At 46.2% G+C, this 24120-nt stretch overlaps 1 protein-coding gene across 10 annotated transcripts in view; it reads right to left on the bottom strand.

Annotated features, from left to right (window-relative positions):
- The window catches only part of LOC134354386 (transcriptional enhancer factor TEF-1-like), a 102775-nt gene extending 86762 nt beyond the window's left edge, over positions 1–16013 (bottom strand). For 3 of the 10 annotated variants that reach the window (XM_063063363.1, XM_063063373.1, XM_063063364.1), the window contains exon 1: positions 14863–15384. The gene's annotated coding sequence lies outside the window, so the exon portion shown is untranslated. Of the gene's footprint in view, positions 1–8890; positions 9029–14862; positions 15385–15834 lie in introns of those variants that run through there. The other 7 variants (XM_063063365.1, XM_063063369.1, XM_063063370.1 and 4 more) reach the window with 6 other exon arrangements.
- Between the last annotated feature and the right edge of the window lie 8107 nt (positions 16014–24120).

The raw sequence follows: 24120 nt of genomic DNA, 5'->3' as shown, positions 1-24120 counted from the left end.
TGTTGTATCTGGTGATCCTGATGTGGCCTCTTCTACACTGATGAAACCCGATGTAAACTGGGGGACCACTTTCTCGAGCACCTCCGCTCCATCTGCCAGCTATTTTATAATTCCTACCCCCTTTCCCTTTCTGACATCTAGGTCCACGGCCTCCTCTCTTGCCATGATGAAGCCACTCTCAGGCTGGAGGAGTAACATCTCATATTATCGGATTATCTCGGATTATCAGCACCCAATTGCCCACCATTGAGAACATCTACCATAAACGCTGCCTGGGCAGGGCGAAAAGCATTATCAGGGATGCATCTCACCCTAACCATGGACTTTTTGCTCTCCTCCCATGCAGTAGGTGCTACAGGAGCCTCCGTTCCCACACCAGCAGGCACAGGAAGAGCTTATTCCCTGAGGCTGTGACACTGCTGAACCTCTCATCACAGCGCTAAGCAGTATTGCACCCATATTGTACTGTCTCAGTACTTTTATATTTGTGTGCTGTAGCACTTTTTTTATTCGCAGTTATTTTGTAAATAACACTATTCTTTGCATTTCTGGTCAGATGCTAACTGTATTTCATTGGCTTTGTATCTGTACTCGGCACAATGACAATAAAGTTGAATCTAATCTAATATTCTGTCTAGACAACCTCCAACCTAAAGGCATGAATATTGATTTCTGCTTCTGGTAAAAAGAGTATCTTTCCACTTCCTCCATTCCTCTTCTTCTATTCCCCACTCTGGCCGTTTACCTCTTCTCCTCTCCTGCCTATCACCTTCCCTGGTGCTTCTCCAACTTCCTTTTCTCCCATGGTCCACTCTCCTCTCCTATCAGATTCCATCCTCTCCAGCCCTTTACCTTTCCCACCCACCTGGCTTCACCTATCACCTTCAAGCTAGTCCTCCTTTGCCTCCCCCCACCTATTTATTCTGGCGTCTTCCCCCTTCCTTTCCAGTCCTGAAGAAGAGACTTGGCCCAAAACGTTGACTGTTTATTCCTTTTCATAGATGCTGCCTGGCCTGCTGAGATCCCCCAGCATTTTATGTGTGTCGCTCCAGATTTGACGTAGTTTCTTCACCAAATGTAAATAGCATGCAACAGGGTAATTGTCTCAACCACTGCGTTGTGAACTCTTTGATTTTTATAATTGTAGACAGAGGGAGCTTAAAGGATTACTGGCAGAATATACAGTACAGAAACAGTCCTCTTAGCCCAGCAAATTAGGCTTGGTTTTCACACATTCACAAATGGACAAGACAAAACACAAGGTCATTCTCCACCCAGACGCATCACAGCTCTGCTGAGATTGCAGGAAGCTGGAGAGAGTTGTGGACGCAGTTCGGCACATCACAGAAAGCAGCCTCCCCTCTGTAGACCCTGTCTACACTTCTCGCTGCTTCGGTAAAGCGGCCAGTGTAATCAAAGGCCCCACCCATCCCAAATATTCTCTCTTCTCGATGTCGCGGTGTACGCTGAGCTTGGCAATGACCTTGCAGACGTTTCATCACCCGTCGAGGTGACATCCTCAGTACACAGTTGTTGGTGTTTCTCTCTGGGGAGTGCTCGCTTTTACATTGCCCCTCCCCCATTCACTCGGTCCTGGTTGGCTACCCCTTCAGTTGTCCTTTGAATTCTATTGGCTCACATTTTTTTGGCTCTTAGGGGTTCAAACCCTTTGACACACCAAAGTCTTGCCATCAGTTTATAAAACTCTTGAGAAAACCTCTTATAACTTACTGCCCATTACACCACTGGTGTTTAGGGCAGCAATGAAGTTCCCCTATCTCTGTCTGTCCTTGACCATTCTCTCCATTGTGCCCCAGGTGTGGTTCATGGTCCTCAGCTGCACATAGATATCGGATTTTTCATCGCTGTTTCCGTAAGGGTTTCATTTGACCAGTCAGTGTTGTTAGCCCTGAGCCGAACCCCTGAACCTGGAGGACCGGTGGACTACTCTTGGTCTGGCTTCTACCCTTTGACCTGTTTGGCATGGGTGACCCTACCAAGAGGCAAAGCCCTGACTCCAGCCAACACCACTCTCCAGGTCATTGAGGTACACAAGCCTCCAAACCCTATGACAACGTGGTGGTTCTCTTGGAGGAACCTCTTATAAGTTAAACATGAATTTTTGATCTCTCAATCTACCTCATCGTGAACATTTTCTACCTACATGACACTTTCACTGTAACTGTCTACTTTTCCTTTTGCACTATCTCGATGTATTTGCATTTGGAATGATCTGACTAGATGACATACAACCAAAAGCTTTCCACTTGGTATACGTGACAACTATAAACTGATTACCAAGCGCCCATCTATACCATTTACCATCTTTGCATATCAAGTTTGTGACTGTCTCGACCTCTGTCCTTCTGTCTAAAAGTTAGTTTGCGTCCAACTTCCGGTAAGATGGCGGTGAGCTCGGATGCAACAGCTGCTACGCGGTCGACTAAAACCTTGCCTTTCTTTAATCAAAATTTTTACGATCGCAAGACCCTGATGGACATTAAGAACTTGAAGTAATGCAGGTCTACCCCATTAGCAAGTTACTCATTGGTGGAGAAACTGAATGAGCAGGACTTGATGCGGATTGTGCTGCTGCCTGCTTCAGAGAGGTATCGGTGAGCTCCACCAGTGCCAGAACTGGGGTGGCGCAGTGTACACGTTGGAGTCAGTGCTGCCCTCCAGTGTTCACTCAGCAGAAAACAAGATGTATTGTGTTCAACTGCAGACTGCTGTAATATTCATGGACTCAGGGACTTGGACTATATATTTTTGTTTGACTGTATTTGACTGCTGTCTTATATGTGTTATATGTGCCTTGTGCTGTGTATCACTGTTGGTAATGTGCTTTGCACCTTGGCCCCAGAGTAACATTGTTTCATTTGGCTGAGTTCATGGGTATTCATGTCTAGTTGAATGATAATTAAACTTGAACCTGATCTTTTTTTTTCTACAGTAAAACTCCAATAATCAACTACCTGATTGTTCAGATATCCTGACAGCTCAGCATTACTTCATTGGCTGAAGTTTCCACACTCCCTTCAAACTCATTCAGATCTTGTTCCCGTGTTCCCTAGAAATTCACCAAGTTCACCTGAAGATTCATTATACAACTGTGCACCACCTAAAACAAAGTCTATTGTAGTGTATCGAGAATATTAATAGAAGTTACATCCAATAGCCCAACACCATCAGATTCATAAAATTGCCAGATCTTGGGAGTTCAGGTATAGCAGAACAGGTTATTCATGTGATTTCTCAAATCCATAACTCAAACTTTCTAGATTTGCTGCAGCTTGCTCACAGAGTCAACAGATCTGTAGTTGATACAGTTAACATCCGTTTGGACTTCAGCATCTCAAATCCCCTGGTACATAAAGGAAGGCACAACATCTAAAACCTCTATAGATGTGTGGTGGAGAGTATATTGGCTGGTTGAGTCACAACCTGGTATGGAAACACCAATGCCCTTGAACAGAAAATCCTACAAAAAGTAGTGGATCCATCACGGGTAAAGCCCTCCCCACCACTGAGCACATCTACATGAAATGCTGTTGTAGAAAAGTAGCATCCATCACCAGAGATCCTCACCACCCAGGCCATGCTCTTTTCTTCCTGCTGCCATCAGGAAGAAGGTACAGGAGTCTCAGGACCCACATCACCAGGTTCAGGAACGGTTATTACCCCTCAACCATCAGGCTTTTGAACCAAATGGGTTTAACTTCACTTGTCCCGTCACTGAAATGTTCCCACAATCAATGGATTCACTTTCAAGGACACTATTTATCTAGTTATTATCTATTTATTTATTTATTTTTGTATTTTTGTATTTACACAGTTTATTGTCTTTTGCACACTGGTTGATGTCCAAGTTGGAGCGGCTTTTCATTGATTCCATTATTTTTATTATTCTATTATGGACCAATTGACTATGCCTGCAAGAAAATGAATCTCAGGGTTGTGTATGGTGACTTTTCTGTACTTTGATAATAAATTTACTGTGAACTTTGAAATGCAATGTTAGCATTTATTTCAATAGGACTAGTATATAAGAACAAGGACGTGATGGTGAGGCTTGATATTGGACTAGACCGCAATTGGAGTATAATGAGCAGTTCTGGGTCTCTTATCTAAGAAAGGATGTGCTGGCATTGGAGAGGGACAAGAGGAGGTTCCTGAGAATTATTCCAGAAATGAAAGGGTTAACCTACGAGGAGCATTTGATGGTGCTGGGCCTATATTCATTAGAGTTTAGAAGAATGATGGGGGGGAGGAGGAGGCTGTTATTGAAACTTATAGAATATTGAAGGCCTAGATAGAGTGGATGTGGAGAGGATATTTCCTATAGTTGGTGAATCTAGGACCAGAGTGCACAGCCTCTGAATAGACTCTATGGACTCCTTACTTAGTGGTATTGGTCCATGGAATAAAAAAGGTTGGGAACCCCTGGAATAGAGGGATGTCCATTTAGAACAGAGATGAGAAGGAATTTCTTTAGCCAGAGGGTGGTGAATCTGTGGAATTTATTTCCACAAACAGCCGTGAAGACCAAACCGTTGAGTATACTTAAAGTGAAGGTTGATAGGTTCTTGGCTAGTCAGGGTGTCAAAGGTTACAGGGAGAATGGGGTTGAGAGGGATAATAAATCAGCCATGATGGAATAGAAACATAGAAACATAGAAAATAGGTGCAGGAGTAGGCCATTCGGCCCTTCGAGCCTGCACCGCCATTTATTATGATCATGGCTGATCATCCAACTCAGAACCCCGCCCCAGCCTTCCCTCCATACCCCCTGATCCCTTTAGCCACAAGGACCATATCTAACTCCCTCTTAAACATAGCCAATGAACTGGCCTCAACAGTTTGCTGTGGCAGAGAATTCCACAGATTCACCACTCTCTGTGTGAAGAAGTTTTTCCTAATCTCGGTCCTAAAAGGCTTCCCCTCTATCCTCAAACTGTGACCCCTCGTTCTGGACTTCCCCAACATCGGGAACAATCTTCCTGCATCTAGCCTGTCCAATCCCTTTAGGATCTTATACATTTCAATCAGATCCCCCCTCAATCTTCTAAATTCCAACGAGTACAAGCCCAGTTCATCCAGTCTTTCTTCATATGAAAGTCCTGCCATCCCAGGAATCAATCTGGTGAACCTTCTTTGTACTCCCTCTATGGCAAAGATGTCTTTCCTCAGATTAGGGGACCAAAACTGCACACAATACTCCAGGTGTGGTCTCACCAAGGCCTTGTACAACTGCAGTAGTACCTCCCTGCTCCTGTACTCGAATCCTCTCACTATAAATGCCAGCATACCATTCGCCTTTTTCACCGCCTGCTGTACCTGCATGCCCACTTTCAATGACTGGTGTATAATGACACCCAGGTCTCGTTGCACCTCCCCTTTTCCTAATCGGCCACCATTCAGATAATAATCTGTTTTCCTATTTTTGCCACCAAAGTGGATAACTTCACATTTATCCACATTAAATTGCATCTGCCATGAGTTTGCCCACTCACCCAACCTATCCAAGTCACCCTGCATCCTCTTAGCATCCTCCTCACTGCTAACACTGCCACCCAGCTTCGTGTCATCCGCAAACTTGGAGATGCTGCATTTAATTCCCTCATCCAAGTCATTAATATATATTGTAAACAACTGGGGTCCCAGCACTGAGCCTTGCGGTACCCCACTAGTCACCGCCTGCCATTCTGAAAAGGTCCCGTTTATTCCCACTCTTTGCTTCCTGTCTGCTAACCAATTCTCCACCCACACCAATACCTTACCCCCAATACCGTGTGCTTTAAGTTTGCACACTAATCTCCTGTGTGGGACCTTGTCAAAAGCCTTTTGAAAATCCAAATATACCACATCCACTGGTTCTCCCCTATCCACTCTACTAGTTACATCCTCAAAAAATTCTATGAGATACGTCAGACATGATTTTCCTTTCACAAATCCATGCTGACTTTGTCCGATCATTTCTCCGCTTTCCAAATGTGCTGTTATCACATCCTTGATAACTGACTCCAGCAGTTTCCCCACCACCGACGTTAGGCTAACCAGTCTATAATTCCCCGGTTTCTCTCTCCCTCCTTTTTTAAAAATTGGGGTTACATTAGCCACCCTCCAATCCTCAGGAACTAGTCCAGAATCTAACGAGTTTTGAAAAATTATCACTAATGTATCCACTATTTCTTGGGCTACTTCCTTAAGCACTCTAGGATGCAGACCATCTGGCCCTGGGGATTTATCTGCCTTCAATCCCTTCAATTTACCTAACACCACTTCCCTACTAACATGTAATGGCGGAGTAGACTTGATGGGCCGAGTGGCCTAATTCTGCTCCTATGTCTTATGATTTTATATTTGAGGATTCTCTTTATTGGTTTCAGTTCAGCCTTCAATACTATCCTCCCAGAGCTTCTGCAAGAGAAACTCTCCAAACTTAGTATACCCAGGTGCCAGTTACAGGTGGATCACAAACTTTCTCCATGACAGGAGACAGTAGGTGACACTGGGCAACCACATCTCTACATACTAAGGTGCCACGCATGAGGCTGCTTACCAAGTTAAGAGCCCATGGTATTACAGGAAAGCTACTAGCATGGTTAGAGCATTGGCTGATTGGTAGGAGGCAGCAAGTGAGAATAAAAGGATCCTATTCTGGTTGGCTGCCGGTCACCCGTGGTGTTCCCCAGGGGTCGGTGTTGGGACCGCTTCTTTTTATGCTGTATAACAATGATTTAGATGATGGAATAGAAGGCTTTGTTGCCAAGTTTGCAAATGATACAAAGATTGGTGGAGGGGTAGGTAGCGTTGAGGAAACAGGAAGGCAGCAGAAGGACTTAGACAGATTAGGAGAATGGGCAAGAAAGTGGTAAATGAAATACAATGTTGGAAAATGCAGGGCCATTTACTTTGGTAGAAGAAATAAATGTGCAGACTATTTTCTAAACGAGGAGAAAATCCAAAACTCTGAGATGCAAAGGGACTTGTGTGCGTCCAGGACAAAGAGTGGGCAGGAGAAAATGTAGTGGACACTACCCATCCTGCAAACTGCCTTTACCGACAGGCTCTCCCCTGGAAAGCGCTGCAAAAACCACGCCATCTTATCAGGGCGGTACGGCATTGTAATGGCTAGCGCAATGTTTCACAGTTCCAGCGACCGTGGTACAGTCCCCGCCATTGTCTGTAAGGAGCTCGTACGTTCTCCCCATGACCGCGTGGGTTTCCTCCGGGTGCTCCGGTTTCTTCGCACAGTCCGAAGACGTGCCGGTTGATAGGTTAGTTGGTCATTGCAAATTGTTCCACGGTTAAATCGGGGGGGGGGGTGGCTTGGCAGCGCGAAATGGGCCGCTCCACGCTGTATCTCAATTAAAAAATAGTAAATAAAAGTTAATCTGACCAACCATCTAGTTAGCCCCCGCCCCCTCTATTAGCTCAGTCACTGCACTGTAAACACTTTAAACCACCTTTTACGATGTTGTTTACGTTCTAAATATGCATTTATGCGCATTTTTCCTTTAACCTCTAACTTTATTTTACATAATTGTCAATAATTGCTGAGTGTTGGTTTTGTTGCAAGTCGCGGCGCTGACCAGCACACCACAGCAAGTTCCTCGTGCAAGTCAGTGTGTAAGGCGGATAACGTTGACCCTTCAGACAATGCCAGGCTCCGGCGACATTAAGCTTTTCCTAAAAGGGCGCTGACCCTCCCTTCGGCAACGGCGTACTTCAGCCAAATACAAGGGGTCTTGTGGGCCGCTGTAACTGGGACAGACGCCGGAGGACCTGGTCTCAGCATTCTGACCCTGAATGTTCTCTCCGGAGGTGGCCTAGCCTCCAATCTCGATGAACACTTCACAAAATTTGCACGCACCCCCGCCACAGCCCCGGGGACGCTTGGACCACGCCGATAGTGCGCCAGTACGGCCCCCCCGAGCTTTAGACAGAGCCGCGCGGAGCAGGGGTCCAACAGCATCGGTTTTGAAGGGCATGGTAAAGAAATTATTTTTACAGTCAGTCCCCCTTTAGAATTTCTCTCGTTCCGACCAGCTGCTGCCTCGGTTGTCAGCACCTGTCGAGAATGTTAACGGGACAGAGGACAGGCTCGCTGGCCCACAGTTCTCCCCCCGCTTTGGCACCTCCCGTTGACAGCTGCCCCGTGACGTCACTTGCCCTCTTTAAGCAAAGTAAAACCTGAACAACTTGTTTTTCTTAAAAAAAACTTCTCTGCGGAAAGTTAGTGAGGGGTTGTGCAAATGTCCACCGTTTATATAGAAAAGCGGGACTGAGAAATGTGCTTTGAGATGCCTTTGGGTGCTGTGTAAACAGTAACCGTGTGGATCACAGGCGAGGCGGATCAGTCCTTCTTTGGAAACGCATTGATGTACTAACGCGGCTGGGTAAAAGCACAGTCACAACCTGCCGGGGCTGAGGAAGTTAGACAACCGCCCTTGGTTGATACCAGTCATAAAATCGCACCGTATTTACAACACCCAGCACCTAATAGGGGAGGAGAGTGGACCGTGGATTAAATGGAAGGAGGAGAAGAGAAGGGGGGGGGGTCAGAGATTAACCAGACTGAGGACGGGAAACGGGGGGGGGGGGAGAAATGGATACCCATCACCTCCTTTTGGTTCCCTTCCTCCTTCCCTTTATCCCACGGTCCACAATCCTCTCCTAGCAGGTTCCTTCTTCTTCAGCCTTTTACCTCTTCCACCTGTCCCCTCTCAGCTTCTTCATTCCTTCCCCCTCATCTGTTCTCACCTATCACCTGCCAACTCATACCCCTCTCCTCTCCTCTCCTCTCTATTCTGTACCCTGTCCCCTTCTTTTCCGGTCCCGATGAAAGATCTCAGCTGTTTACTCCTCTTCATTGATGCTGCCTGACCTGTTGAGTTCCTCCAGCACGTTGTGTGTGTTGCTCGGGATTTCCGGCACCTGCAGAATCTCCCGTGACTCCGAGGGACAGAATCACGGGGGTGCAGGCTGCATTAGTTCAGGGCTCGAGTCGTCATTTCTCTGGGCAGAGACAGGCTCTTCTCATCCTACACTCTGGTGATGATAGCAGGTAATCCAGACGGCCATATAGGGCAGTGGTACAGGTTCCTGTCGCACCGCAGAACGATTCAGCTGCTATGACATGTTTATCAGCAGCTGCACCGTGCTGACAGAACTGCACAACGCCGGAGTTCGCTGAAACCACTTCAGTCCGTCAGGGACGCTACATCCCACTGCCTCCCCAGAGTCCTTGACGACTTGGCAGCCGTTGGGAATTCATCTCGTGGTAAGCGAGAAGGCATATTGAGAAAAATCACAACGGTCCTGATACCCTGATGGATAATATCTACCCAAAGGCTCCCAGCCACGATCCAATGGCGATGCCCCCAACACCGCCCCCCAGTGCTTGAGCAGAGCAACACTACAATAATCCAGCACTTTGGGGGCGATGGAAAGGCTGGACTAGCATATTTTCTGAACTCTAGGATATTACACTTGTACCCAGATACTTTATCTAAATATCTATTTATTTATTGGGATATAGCATGGAACATACCTTTTCAACTCTTAACACACTCCACCCAGCAATCCCCCAATTTAACCCTAGCCTAATCACTGGACAGTTTACAATGACCAATTAACCTCCAGTACGTCTTTGGACTGTGGGATGAAACCAGAGCACCCAGAGGAAACCCACGGGGGTCAGAGGGAGAACATACAAACTCCTTACAGGCAGCAGCGGGAATTGAACTCAGATCACCTGTACTGTAAAGCGTTGTGCTAACCGCTACACTACCGTCCCACATGTTTTACATGTGACACATTAGCGCCGTGAATCCTCCAGCTGAAACAGGGCAAGGTACACAAAAGCAAGCTGGACCCCAGTCCCAAGCACAAGCCCGTCCACATTCCAGATCCTGGCATTCTCGGGCATCCTTAAGGGACGGTGCCTACAGAAGGCAGCATCCAGAACTAACCTTCTGGGACATGCCCTCTTCTCGTTACTGCCAGGGGCAGCACAGTAACAAAGCCATTAGCGCATCACTTTGTAGTGCCAACAATCACTGACTGGGGTTCAATTTTCACCGTGCCTGTAAGGAGTTTGTATGTTCTCTCCATGACCAAGTGGGTGCTCCTCTCCTCTCCTCTCCACACTCCAAAGACGTAGATTAGGGATAGTGAGTTGTGGCCATGCTACGTTCGTGCTGGAAGTGTGGCAACACTTGCAGGCTGCCCTGTCTAATCCTCACTGATTTGATTTGACGCATTTCAGATGTTTCGATGTACGTGTGACAAATAAAACTAATAATTACATCTTTATAATTAGAGAGGAGGTACAGGAGCATCCTCACGCTCAACAATTTAAGAACAGCTTCTTCCCCTCCACCATCAGACTTCTGAATGGTCCATGAACCCATAAACACTACCTTGCTAGTTCTTTTTTGGTTATATTTGTAATTTATAGATTTTTATTTATTTGCACGATATTGCAAAACAAATTTCATGTGAGGTGTCAGTGATAATATAATTGGTTCTGATCCCAGACTTCAGTCCTGGCTCTGGTCACTGAAATCCAGAGCAACACACACAAAGTACTGCAGGAACTCAACAGGCCAGGCAGCATCAGTGAAGAGGAGGCGTTTTGGCCTGAGCCTGTCCCTGAGCACACACAAGGTGGCCGGTCCTGTGATTTCTAGTCTTACAGCATCGGCAGAGATTGTGCTAAAGCTATTAATAATTGACAGGAATCAAATGTTTCTGTATGTTAAAGTTTGCACTGAGACTGAAACCAGCCAATAAGTTTGGTTATTCATTTTATTTAGAAGTTAAGACTGGACCCTGAATCCTTTCCTTCTCTTCTCTGGCTATCTCCATCTGTGCTATTTGGTTTAGACTTCCCAGTATGGGATCTATTTTGTTGCCACACCGGTTTCTGTGAGTACTGCTCTTTAGAGTCACAGAGTTATGCAACTTGGATGGAAACAGGCCCTTTGGGTTGACACATCCCTACCAACCAAGTTATCTATCTGAGCTAGTTCAAAATATCTTTTAAAACCTTTCCTATCCATCTACCTATCTTCTTCTTCTTTTGCCCATTATGCCACTGGTGTTTAGGGTGGCAATGGAGGTCCTCCAGCTCTAGTGCTGTTGGGCTTCCTTCGCCGAGCTTCCCCCTCAGTTTTCACTGCTGTCAGTCAGGTGGCGACTCGGGAATACTGTCGCACTCAGTTGCAGAAGGATTCTTCATTGCTCTTCCTGTGACAGCTTTGTTTGACCAGTCAGGGTTGTTAGCCCTGAGACGAACCCCAGAACCTGGAGGTTTGATGGACCAAGTGTGGCCTGGCCGACATCTCCTACTGTTGGGACAATTTCTACAGCTGTACAGCTGAAAGCTTCCTGACTGCTTGCATCATGTTCTGGAATGTCAATTCGAATGCACAGGAACTTAAGAAGCTGCGGAGAGCCATGGACTCAGCTCAAAACACCATGAGTACATCACTCCACCCTCCCCACTACACCCCCCCCCAAGAGGAAACAACTCACAGAGCTATGTTGCCTGGAGTTAGGGCCTGGATTTTTGGCTCTTGTCAGGGTCACTCATGCCAAACAGGTCAAAGGATAGAGGACAGACTGAGAGTGGTCCACTGGTCCTCCAGGTTCAAGGATTCAACTCAAGGCTAACAACCCTGACTGATCAAACAAAATTGTTATGGAAAGAGCAATGAAGAATCCTTCTACATCTGAGTGCGACAGTATTCCTGAGTCTCCACCCGGGACTTGTATGACTGACAGTAGTGAAAACAGAGAGGAAGCTACTGACATGATGAAGGAAGCCCTGAACATCACCAGAGATGGAGGACCTTCATTGCTGCCCTAAACTCCAGCAGTGTAACAGGCAGTAAGTACATCCCTCCCCACCAACAGTGGTACCTACAGGACGTGATGCCTCAGGAAGGCAACATCCATCATCAAAGATCCCCACCAACCAGGGAACCCTGATCATTTGCAACACTATGACTACTTTGGTCACCTTGCACTAAAGTGGGCTTCTAATTGGTTCTAATGGTATTCTTTCTCGTAAAAACTGTGAATAATTTCTATCTTTCTTGTGAATATTGCTTATGTGTGTCTGCAATGCTGCAGGTAGGCTTTTCATTGTACCTGTGCTCACACGTACTTCTGCATTTGACAATAACTTTGACCTTGACGTGACGTCCCAGTTCTTGTACTTAGTGCCCTGACAACGAAGGCAAGCATGCCAACCACCTCCTTTGCTACCCTGTTTATCTGAGTTGGAGACTTTCAGGTAACTGTGTACTTGCACTCAGTAGGTCTCGCTGTTCTACGACATTCCCCAGGGCTTCACCATTTACTGTGTAAGTCATGCCCTGTTTTAACTTCACAAACTGCAGCAATCCACACATTTTCTGTGGTTATAGAGCGGAAGATACTGCATGGAAACATCCCACTGAATGCATGCCAACCATCAAACACCCATTTTTACACTGAATCCAACCCCTTTTATTTTTCTCACGTTCTCATCAATTGCCACCAGATTCTACCACTCAGCTCCACATTGAGGGTAATTTACAGTAGCTAACTGCCCCACCATCCTTCACATCTGTGGTTCAATGCTTCTATTTAATATCAGAGAGTGCTATCAAGATATAACCTGAAATTCTTACTCTTCACAGACATCCATGTAACAGAAGAAAACCCCCAAAGAATATATGACAGAAAAACATTAGAACTCCAAAGCCCTCCCATGCTCAAGCAGCAGCAAAGCATCAACCCTCCCCCATCTCCTAGCCCCCCACCTGCCCTAACGAAATCATTAGACCCCACCTCCACCCACCATGCAAGCCCCTGAAGAGACCATGATCGAGAGTCCATAGAAAACCACTGTGCATCCCAATAGTTCAACATCCCACTGGCTCTTCCTCTCACTAACGATGGAGAGAGTGAATCACTCCTTCCACAAACCATCCCTCCATCGGCCCATCTCTCCATCAGATCACCATTCCTCAGACCATCACTCTATCAAACCATCCCTCCATCAGATCATCCCTCCATAAGACTGTCATTCTATCAAACCATCCCTCCATCAGATTATCACTCCTCAGACTATCACTCTATCAAACCATCCCTCCATCAGATCATCCCTCCATAAGACTATCATTCTATCAAACCATCCCTCCATCAGATTATCACTCCTCAGACTATCACTCTATCAAACCATCCCTCCATCAGATCATCACTCTATCAACCCATCACTGTCAATCTCTCCATTAGCCCATCCCTCCATCAGACCATCGCTCTTTCAAATCAGCCCTCCATCAATCACCACTCCATCAGACCACGACTGTGTAACACCATCACTCCATCAAACTATCTCTCCATCAACTCGTTCCTCATTCTTCCATCAGACAATCCCTCAATCAAACTATACTTCCATCAGACCATCACTCCATCCATCATTAGAGGGTTTCTGTTGGTCTACACTGTAAAGATTGCCTGGAGGAGTCAAGGATTTTGACAGAGAATGACATGGGAAGATGAGCTAGTGAAGGATTACTGGTTAAAATTCCCATCATTGAAGAGAAATCGCAATCTGTTTTCAATAAACCCCTTAAACATCAAACAAGCAGGTGCTACCACAACTCTGCAGAAAGATACAATCCTAATGCATGCAAATAGGATTAGTATTGATGGGCAGAAGGGTCAACATGGATGCAATGGGCCGAAGGTCCTATTTTGGAGCTGTACAATTCTATGACCAGGACTCCATCAGACCAGACAGCAAGAAAACTTAGAGTTAGGACACATTTGAAATAGCCAACTACACTCAGTGGCCACTTTATTAAGTACACCTGCTCGTTAATGCAAATATCTAATCAGCCAATCAGGTGGCCACAACTCAATGCATTAAAGCATGCAGACAGGGTCAAGAGGTTTAGTTGTTGTTCAGACCAAACATCAGAATGGGGGAAGAAATGTGATCTAAGTGACTGACCGTGGAATGATAGTTGGTGCCAGACGGGGTGGTTTGAGTATCTCGCAAACTGCTGATCACCTGGGATGTTCGTGCACAACAGTCTCTTCGCAGCGAATGGTGCGAAAAACAAACAGGGAAACTTGGGGAGCAGCGGTTCCGTGGGCGAAAACGTTATCTCGGCCTGAAACAACGTTTACTCTTTTCGTTGGTGCTGCCTGGCCTGCCGAGATCCTCCAGTGTGTGTTGTTAATGAGGGAGGTCAGAGGAGAAACGGCCAGAGTGGGTCAAGCTGACAGGAAGGCGAAAGTAATTCAAATAACCACACGTTACAACAGTGGCGTTCAGAGGGGCATCTCTGAACCCTCAGTATGTCGAACTTTGACGTGGATGGGTTACAGCGGCAGGAGACCATGAACATACTCTCAGTGGGTACAGGAGGTATCTAATAAAGTGGCCACTGATTGTACGTTCCCATTATTGTATTGTGAATGCTAAAAATTATAAGAAGGAACACTCTGAATAATAAAGTTAATTGACCCCTTAATCATTTATGAACTTTTAAAAGACCGCGCAAAGATATTCAGTTTTGCTTTGAGATGTGTTAAATGTGCCCTTCGACTGCCCGCATGCAAAGAGTTGTTTTGTACGGACATCGTGCCGGGGTACAACATAATAAAATACGTGACTTTGCAACTAAACCGCACTGGCGAAACGCCAGAAAAGTTTTAATCTTTTTTGTTTGTTCGCTCTCTGGTGTTCTGTGCTAATCCCACTGGCGGCTGGGATTTCGCCCAGCCAGCCGTTTTATGCTGGCGACTCAAAACTTAACCGCAGAATAATTAATAGAATACAAAGAAATAACTTACAAGCCAAGGAGCTTTCCCGAGCGGAGCTACAAATCTCGGATGCTGTTTTGATCTGCACGTCCCCTTTGGTCAAGATTTCTAAAACATACTCAGTTGCAGAAGCTCTGGGCTCCTCTCCCGAGATACAGACGAGTGCCGAGAAAGGAATACAACCGTGTTTAATCGCCAGCTCCGGGGCTGGAGGGTCCACTGAGATTTATTTCCTCAATGCGGAAGTTCAGGCACAAAAAATGCCAGCAATGAGAACGATTCCGAGAGCCTCTTTCTGCCGCGGCATCGTGTGCGAAGTGAGGCGAAGTTTGACAGAAGCCAAACTTACCTTCGGAGCGGCAGAGCGCGTCCGTTTCCCGCTTTTCCCAAACTGGAATTCTGGAGATGAGGTATTTTGGAAGCCGGGTGGATGACAGGTTCGGGAAAAATGTCAAGAATGAAATCAATGCAATGACTCAGCGGAGGAGGAGTAATCCGGCTTCATATTCCCCCCCCCCCCCCGCCCCGCGGAGAGACATCCTCTCCGATTCACCCCAGCAAACTCGAAATGAAAGGGAGTCTGAAACAGCCCGCGGTACTGTGAGTTCGCTGACCGCTATAGCCTCTTTGATTGGATTATTCAACAAATATGCTCGGAATGATTTTTTTTTTGTGTCCGCCTGGGAGCCGAGTTTACAGGTTTCGTGAGAGAGAACGAGATGGAAATGACATAACCGAATCCAAAGCCTCGCACCGAGTCTCTCTGCCTTTAAAGGACTCACTCAAGAGGGAGTCCTAACCGGCTACTGGAAGGCGAAGGGCTACTTGGGAAAACAAAGTTAACTGTATCTGTTGTTAACTCCCTAACCACCCCCCACCCCCATACAACAGCCCAGTCTAAAGCGGGGGTGGCATTGTGACCCCGACCTTACAAATAAACTGCCCATCAAATGAAGCAGCTCTGGCGAGACAGATAGAGAGTTAACGGCTCACGTCCATTACCTTCCATTTCACTGACCTGGAATGGAGTTCATCTGGGCTCTTGTGTACAGCACTGGTCCCCCGGGTCAAGGCCGGACCTTCGTGAATTGGAAAACTCGCTGGGCTGAAATGGGAAGGTTGGCGGGGGAGGAAAAGTTCTACAGGGTAGGCTGGTATCCGTGACGAGTGAGGGTCGACTAGATCGGATCTTGATGGAGTGAATTTCAAGTTGAGTTTGTTGTGTGGTACGGCGAGGTACTGGTATAATGAAAAAACTCGCAAGGGCGTGATGTAATCGCCTACAAGTAGCGACAACACAGAGCACAGATTACACAAGACAGCGAAGAGAACAAAATTGCAAAACAAGGTGTTAGTGCAAAAAAAACATAAACCATAGACACGAGAGATTCTGCAGATGCTGGAAATCCAGAGCTACACACACACACACAGGCAAAATGCTAGAGGAACTCAGCAGGTCAGGAAGAATCTCTGGAGAGGAACAAACAGTCGGACGGAGTCACGGTAGCGTACTGGTAAGCACGACGTTTCGCAGTGTGAGCGACCCGGGTTCAATTCCCGCCGCTGCCTGTAAGAGTTGGTACGCTCTCCCCGTGGGTTCCCTCCCGGTGCTCCTGTTTCCTCCCACAGTCCAAAAGCAAACCGGTTGGTAGGTTAAATTGAAGTAGGCAGGTTTAAAACCGGGGTTGTTGGGCAGGGAAGCCAAGGCTCTCAGCAACATCTCCTCCACGATCCTCACTATGTGCTTAGCCCCTGCTCTACTCGCTTTATACTTGTAACTGTAAAGCTATGCACAGTTCCAATGCCATATTTAAGTTTGCTGACAACAGCACCGTCGTTGACCAAATCAAAGGCGGTGATGAATCAGTATATGGAAGGGAGATTGAAAATCTGGCTGATGGATGCCACAACAACAACCTCCCACCCAATGCCAGCAAGACCAAGGAGATGATTGTCACAGGTAGATAGGGTCATAAAGAGAGCTTTTGGTACATTGGCCTTTATTAATCGAAGTATTGAGTATAAGAGCTGGAATGTTATGATGAGGTTGTATAAGGCATTGGTGAGGCCGAATCTGGAGTATTGTGTTCAGTTTTGGTCGCCAAATTGCAGGAAGGATATAAATAAGGTTGAAAGAGTGCAGAGAAGGTTTACAAGGATGTTGCCGGGACTTGAGAAACTCAGTTACAGAGAAAGGTTGAATAGGTTGGGACTTTATTCCCTGGAGCGTAGAAGAATGAGGGGAGATTTGATAGAGGTATATAAAATTATGATGGGTATAGATAGAGTGAATGCAAGCAGGCTTTTTCCACCGAGGCAAGGGGAGAAAAAAAACCCAGAGGACATGAGTTAAGGGTGAGGGGGGAAAAGTTTAAAGGGAACATGGGGGGGGGGCTTCTTCACCCAGAGAGTGGTGGGAGTGTGGAAGGAGCTGCCAGACGAGGTGGTAAATGCGGGTTCTTTTTTAACATTTAAGAATAAATTGGACAGATACATGGATGGGAGGTGTATGGAGGGATATGGTCCGTGTGCAGGTCAGTGGGACTAGGTAGAAAATGGTTCGGCACAGCCAAGAAGGGCCAAAAGGCCTGTTTCTGTGCTGTAGTTTTTCTGTGGTTTCTATGATTACTGACTTCAGGAGGAAGAAACCGGAGGTCTGTGAGCCAGTGCTTATCAGGGGATCAGATGTAGAGAGGGTCAGCAACTTTAAATTCCTCATTTCAGGGAATCTGTCCTGGGCACAGCACATAAACGTAATTATTAAGAAAAAATGGCATGGCCTCCATTTCCTTAGAAGTTTGCGAAGATTCAGCATGACATCTAAAACTTTGATAAACTTCTATAGATGTGTGGAGGAGAGTATATTGACTGGCTGCATAAGAGCCTGGTATGAAAACACCAATCCCCTTGAACAGAAAATCCTACAAAAAGTAGTGGATATGGCCCAGTCCATCATGGGTAAAGCCCTCCCCACCAAGTCAAGTCAAGTCTATTGTCGTTCAACTATATATGGTTATATACATTATATTAATGTGTAATGTATATAGAAACAAGACAACATTTCTTTGAACCAGGAAGTACTCATAACACACATTACACACGATAATATATGATGGTAAGGATAAAATCTACAGATGAATCACACATAAATAACAAACTAAATTGCATTATTAAATATTGTAAGGTATGGATCAGATTAACCAGTGACACTTTGAATACGATGCGGCTGGGAGTTCCGAGCCTGATGGCCTGGGGGAAGAAACTATTTCTCATTCTGACCGTTCTTGTTTTTATGCATCATAGAGCCCTACCTGACGGGTAGGAAATCAAAGAGGATGCTGGATGGATGGGTGGGATCCTTAATAATGCTAGGGGCCCTGTGTACGTAGAGCTCCTGATAAATGAGCGCATCTACACAGAGAACTGTTGCAAGAAAGCATTATCTATGATCAGGGACCCCTACCACCCAGGCCATGCTCTCTCCTCGCTGCTGCCAGCAGGAAGAAGGTACAGGAGCCTCAGGACTCACATCGCCAGCTTCAGGGACAGCTATTTTTTCTTATGTATTAGCAGAGTTTGTTGTCTTTTGCACATTGGTTGTTTGTCTGCCCTGTTGGGTGTGGTCTTTCATTGATTCTGTTATGGTTCTTGGATTTACTGCCTATGCCTGCAAGAAAACGAATCTCAAGCTAGTATATGGTGACATATAAAATTCACTTTGAATTTTGACTTGCTCTCCCCTGTCGCCATTACAACACTGACACCTGCTGACCAAGTTGAATATTGCCCAGATAAAGTTCGACAAAGTCAAAATCAAAAGTAAATTCAAAGTTCAAAGTACATTTATTATCAAAGTATGTATACTATATACAACCCTGAGATTCGTCTCCTTACGGGCAGCCACAAAACAAAGAAACCCAATACAATCCTGTAAAAAAAGACTGTAATATGTGCAGGAAAAAATCGTGCAAACAATAAAAGTAAGCAACTATCATTCAGAACTGAAGTTAACAAAATTGAGTCCACAGCAAAGCGCATATAGATTACTGTATACCACCTCGAGTTTCATTTTTTTGCAGGCATCTACAAGAAAATAAAGAAGTACAATATAATTTATGAAAAACTATATGTTAGGACTGACAACCATTGTGCAAAAGTAGACAGACTGAGCAAATAAAGGAAAATAAATAAATAATATTGAGATCGTGAGTTGTAAAGTCTGTAGATTGTGGAATCAGTCAAACTCAATCTTCAGGCCCCACCACTCAGGGACCTGTATTAATATTATTGTGTGACTATATTTATTGTGTGTGACTACATGGACAGTGTGTGACTATATGTACTGTGTGTGTGTCTATATGGACTGTCTGTGACTATATGGACTGTGTGACTATATGGACAGTCTGTGACTGTATGGACTGTGCGTGACTATATGGACTGTATTTTGCACCTTGGCCCCAGAGGAACGATGTCTCGTTCAGCCACATACATGTGTATAGTTGAATGACAGTAAACTGAACTTGAACTTATGTGAGGTTATCCATGCTCGTTCAGGAGTCTGATGGTTGTAGGGTAATAACTGTTTCTGAACATCTGTAAATTGTTGGAAGATGTTTTTAATAATTATATTGAGCTACATTTACCCAACACCCTGCTCACCATTGTCCTTTTTGAGTCATTCAGCACAGAAACTGGCCCTTTACCCTATAGGGTCTGAACTGACCATCCAGCTACATGACACTGATCCCTTTTTTCATTTGGCGATCGAGCCCAGTAACAGGCCCTTCCCAGTAACATCCAATTAGGAAACCAAAGCACGCAGAGGAAACCCATGTGGTAACGGGGAGAATGTACAAACTCCTTAAAGACAGCAGCAGAACTGAACCTGGGACACTGGCCCTGCAACATCTTTATGCTAACTGCTCTGCTGTTGTGCCTTTCCATATTACCACATCCCCATTAATTCCACTCCCCCCCCCAAAATCCTACCCCTCGTCTACACACTAGGGGCAACTAACCTCCCGACCTGCATGTCTTTGATGTGGGTGGGTGGGTAGGTGGAGCAGAGAACTTGTAGAAAACCCACATTGTGATTTTTTCTGAGGATCTAACCCGGTCCCAACACATCGATGCAGCTACAGAGAAGGCAGAACAGCGGCTATATTTCATTAGGAGTTTGAGGAGGTTTGGTATGTCACCTAGAACACTTGCAAATTTCTACAGATGTGCAGTGGAGAGCATTCTAACTGGCTGTATCACTGTCTGGTATCGGGTGGTGGGGCGGGCACTGCACAGGATCAATATAACCTGCAGGAAGTTGTAAACTCAGTCAGCGCCATCATGGATACCAGCCTCCCCAGTGTCCAGGACATCTTCAAGGATCCCTTTTCTCAAACAAGAGAAAAGCTGCAGATGCTGGAAACCCGAGCAACTCGCACAAAAATGCTGGAGGAACTCAGCAGGCCAGGCAGCACCTACGGAAAAGAGCACAGTCGACGTTTGGGGCTGAGACCCTTCGGCAGGACTGGAGAAAAAAACCTGAGGGGTAGATTTAAGAGGTCGGGGGAGGGGAGGGAGACAAACACAAGGTGACAAGTGAAAGCTGGAGGGGGAGGGGATGAAGTCAAGAGCTGGGAAGTAAATTGGTGGAAGAGACAGAAGGTCGTGGAAGAAAGAAAGGGGAGTGGGGGAAGGAGTACCAGAGGGAGGCGATGGGCGGGCAAGGAGGTAAGGTGAGAGAGGGAAAAGGGGATGGAGAATGGTGGGGGGACGGGATGGGGGGCATTACCAGAAGTGTGAGAAATCAATGTTCATGCCATCAGGTTGGAGGCTACCCAGGTGGAATATAAGGTGTTGTTCCTCCAACCTGAGTGTGGCCTCATCATGATAGTGGAGGAGGCCATGGATGGACATACCAGAATGGGAATGGGAATGGGATTAAGATGGGTGGCCACTGGGAGATCCCTCTTCTCATATCTACTGTTGGAAAGGACCTACAGGAGCCTGAAGGCACACACTCAGTGATTCAGGAACAGCTTCTTCCCCTCTGCCATCTGATTTCTAAATGGACATTGAACCTGTGAACACTGCCTCACTAGTTTTTGCATTACTTATTTTTGTAACTTTTGTAATATATCTATTTCTTACTGTAATTCACATATTTTTTCTCTGTTATGTATTGCATTGTGCTGCTGCCACAGAGGCAACGAATTTCACCACATTTGCCGGTGATTCTAAACCTGATTTTCATTCAGAAACCAGGAGAACGTGCAAACCGCACCCAGAGCCCAAGGTCAGGCTTGAACCTGGGTCTCTGATGCTGCCAGGCCGCGGCCCCCCTCACTGCGCCACACTGCCGCCCGAACCAAGGACCAATCAAGTGACCCGTACAAGCAGCGAACTCCGGCGAAAATCGATCGCGTCACCCTTCTGATGCGCCAGGCATCCTCCGTCCAAAGAAAAAAGCTGAATTGCAAAGGTGGGACGAGATTGACCTCTGTTGTCATAGCAACACCTTGCGGAGTGGATGATGGGGGAGCTGTCTTTAGGCACTGGAGTCACACATCACACCCAGTTGTAGTTATTGGAAGTCAATCATCTCAGCACCAGAACCTCACCACAGTTGTTCCGGAGGACAATGGCCAGCATATAACTCTTCATCAGAAACCTTCCTTCCGTTCTAAAGTCAGGTGTGGTGGCCTACAAATAACTTTGAAGAATTTAAGAGATCAAATGCAAAAGGAAAGTATAAAGTAAATGAAAAGCACTGATGTACAGAGGGATGAAGAATGGGTAGGGTGGTGAAGAATGCGTAGGGCACACATTCCTTCTTCGGCCAGGGCAACGAATATAAAAGTCATGGAGATCACTTTGCAGCGGTATGAAGCTTAACTTGGGCCACATTTGGAGTATTATGCACAGTTCTGCTTACTGCATTATGGTGGGGGGGGTGGAGGTGGAGGCAGAGGTTCTCAAAAGATGTAAGCATTCTGCAGGCTGCTCGGGATTGGAAAATGGACGTGGACTTGGAAAAAAAAGCTTGTGTTTCCCCCAGACATTGCAGCTACAACACTCCGGCCAGACATGGTCCTGTGGTCCACAACAGCCAAGCTGGCATAGGTTGTGGAATTGACAGTACTGTGGGAAGATGGTGTCGAAGAAGTTTATGAGAGGAAAAAGACCAAGTACTCTGAACTGGCAACTGAAGCTGCCCAGAATGGCTGGAAGACCAAGATTTTCCCTGTAGAAGTTGGATGCAGGGGATTCATTGCTGCATCTACGACCAGTCTATTGAAGAAGATGGTGGTGAGGGGTCACTCCCTCCAACAAGCAATCAAGTCCTTGTCAAACGCAGCAGAAGAAAACAGCAATTGGATTTGGATTAAAAGGAAAGACAACAACTGGGCTGCAAGATGAAGACAGGAGGGTATGGAACTGAGGGGGGTGTATCTGGGACGCCAGGTAGCATCGTTGAGCCCTCTGGAGACGTCGTGGGCTTATCAACAAAACATCAAAGAAGGAGAGTTCCCACCTGATGACCCCGATGATGTATCTACCCTCCCTCCTTGTCACCACTCCAAACCCGCTGCCAACATCAAGAGTGCCATCTTACCATAGGGATTGAAACATCAAGTCCTAGCAGCTCTACACCAGGAAGCAGCCTGCTTTGGTGGATTAGCTGTAAGAAGAGATTGGACAGACTTAGGTTGTTTTCTCTGGAGTGTCGGAGACTGAGGGGAGATCTGACTGAAACAGTTATGAGAGGCGTACATCGAGTAGACAGTCAATATTTTACCCAGGGTGGAAACGTCAACCAGAGAACACTCAAGGGCACGGGGCTTATGTGAGGGAGGAAGTTAAAAGGACATCTCAGGTTTTTTTTAAAGAAGATCTTTTGCTAATGAAGTTTTTCTTCACACAGAGAGGGGTGGGGGCCTGGTATGTGCTGCCAGGAAAAGTGGTGTTGGTTTACCGTTGTCACACGAACCAAGATTGTCTTGCATACAGCTCGTAGAGGTCAGATCGTTGCACAGTGCATCGAGGTTGGACGATAACAACATTGAATAAAGTTTCACAGCTACAGAGAAGGTGCAGTGCGAACAAACGATAGAATAGAAGTTCACAATGAGGTAGACAGTGGGGTGCAAAAGTCTGATATCATTGGGGTAGAAGCTGCCCATGGCCCTGGTGGTACATGCTTCCGGGCTGGTGTGAAGTGTTTAAAAGGCGCATGAACTGCGGGGGATAAAGGGGTATTGACCATGTGCAGGCAGATTGGTATTCTGGTTGGTACTGGCACAATGAGCTTTTTCTGAAGGATAATGTTTTGTTCTCTGGCAAGTCTACAGCTGTAATTTTGGGGCAGTGGGCTACATTAAGAGGTGGTAAAAAATCCACTCGGTGGCTACTTTATTAGGTATACCTGAATGCGTGCTCATTAAATAGTAACATTTAATATCAGAGAATATATACAGTATACCACCTGAAATTCTTACGATTCTTTTTGTGTACAACAGTCTCTAAAGCTTACAGGGAATGGTGCGAAAATCATTTTTTAAAAATCCAGTGAACAGCAGTTTTGTGAGTGAAAATGTCTTGTTAATGAGAGAGGTCAGAGGAGAATGGCCAGACCAACTCAATCTGACAGGAGGGCAACAGTAACTCAGATAACCTGGCGTTGCGACAGTGCTGTGCAGAAGAGCGTCTCTGAACACACAGCACGTTGAACCTTGAAGTGGATGGGTTACAGCAGCAGAAGATCACAAACATACACTCAGTGGCCACTTTATTAGGTGGAGGAGATACAGTGAAAAGCTGGTTCTTGCATACAGATGAGATCATTACACAGTGCATTGAGGGAGAACAAGATAAAACAATAACAGTGCAGGATAAGGTGTAACAGGTACAGAGGAAAGTGCAGTTCAGATAAACAGTCAGGTGCAAGATCATAATGAGACAGAGCATCAGATCAAGAGTCTCATTTTATCTTACCAGGGAACCATTCAATAGTCCTATAACGTCGGGGTTGAAGCTGCCTTTGAGCCTGGTGGCACGTGGTTTCAGGTTTTTCTATCCTCTGCCCGTTGGGATAGGGGTTGCCTGAGGTGGGAAGGGTCTTTGGTTATGCTGGCTGCTTTCCTGAGTCAGTAGGCGTAGTCAGAGTCCATCGGGCGGAGGCTGGCCTCGGTGATCTCTGAGCTGCGTCCACAACCCTCTGCCGCTTCTTGTGGTCAACGTTGGTGAGAAGGAGACAGCTTGGGGAGCAAAGTCAAAGTGACGGGTGGTTCT

The sequence above is a fragment of the Mobula hypostoma genome, chromosome 11 (assembly GCF_963921235.1).
Source record: "Mobula hypostoma chromosome 11, sMobHyp1.1, whole genome shotgun sequence".
Classification (NCBI taxonomy): Eukaryota; Metazoa; Chordata; class Chondrichthyes; order Myliobatiformes; family Myliobatidae; genus Mobula; species Mobula hypostoma.
The sequence above is the reverse complement of the archived record's forward strand: the minus strand, read 5'-3'. Positions and strand labels throughout refer to the sequence as shown.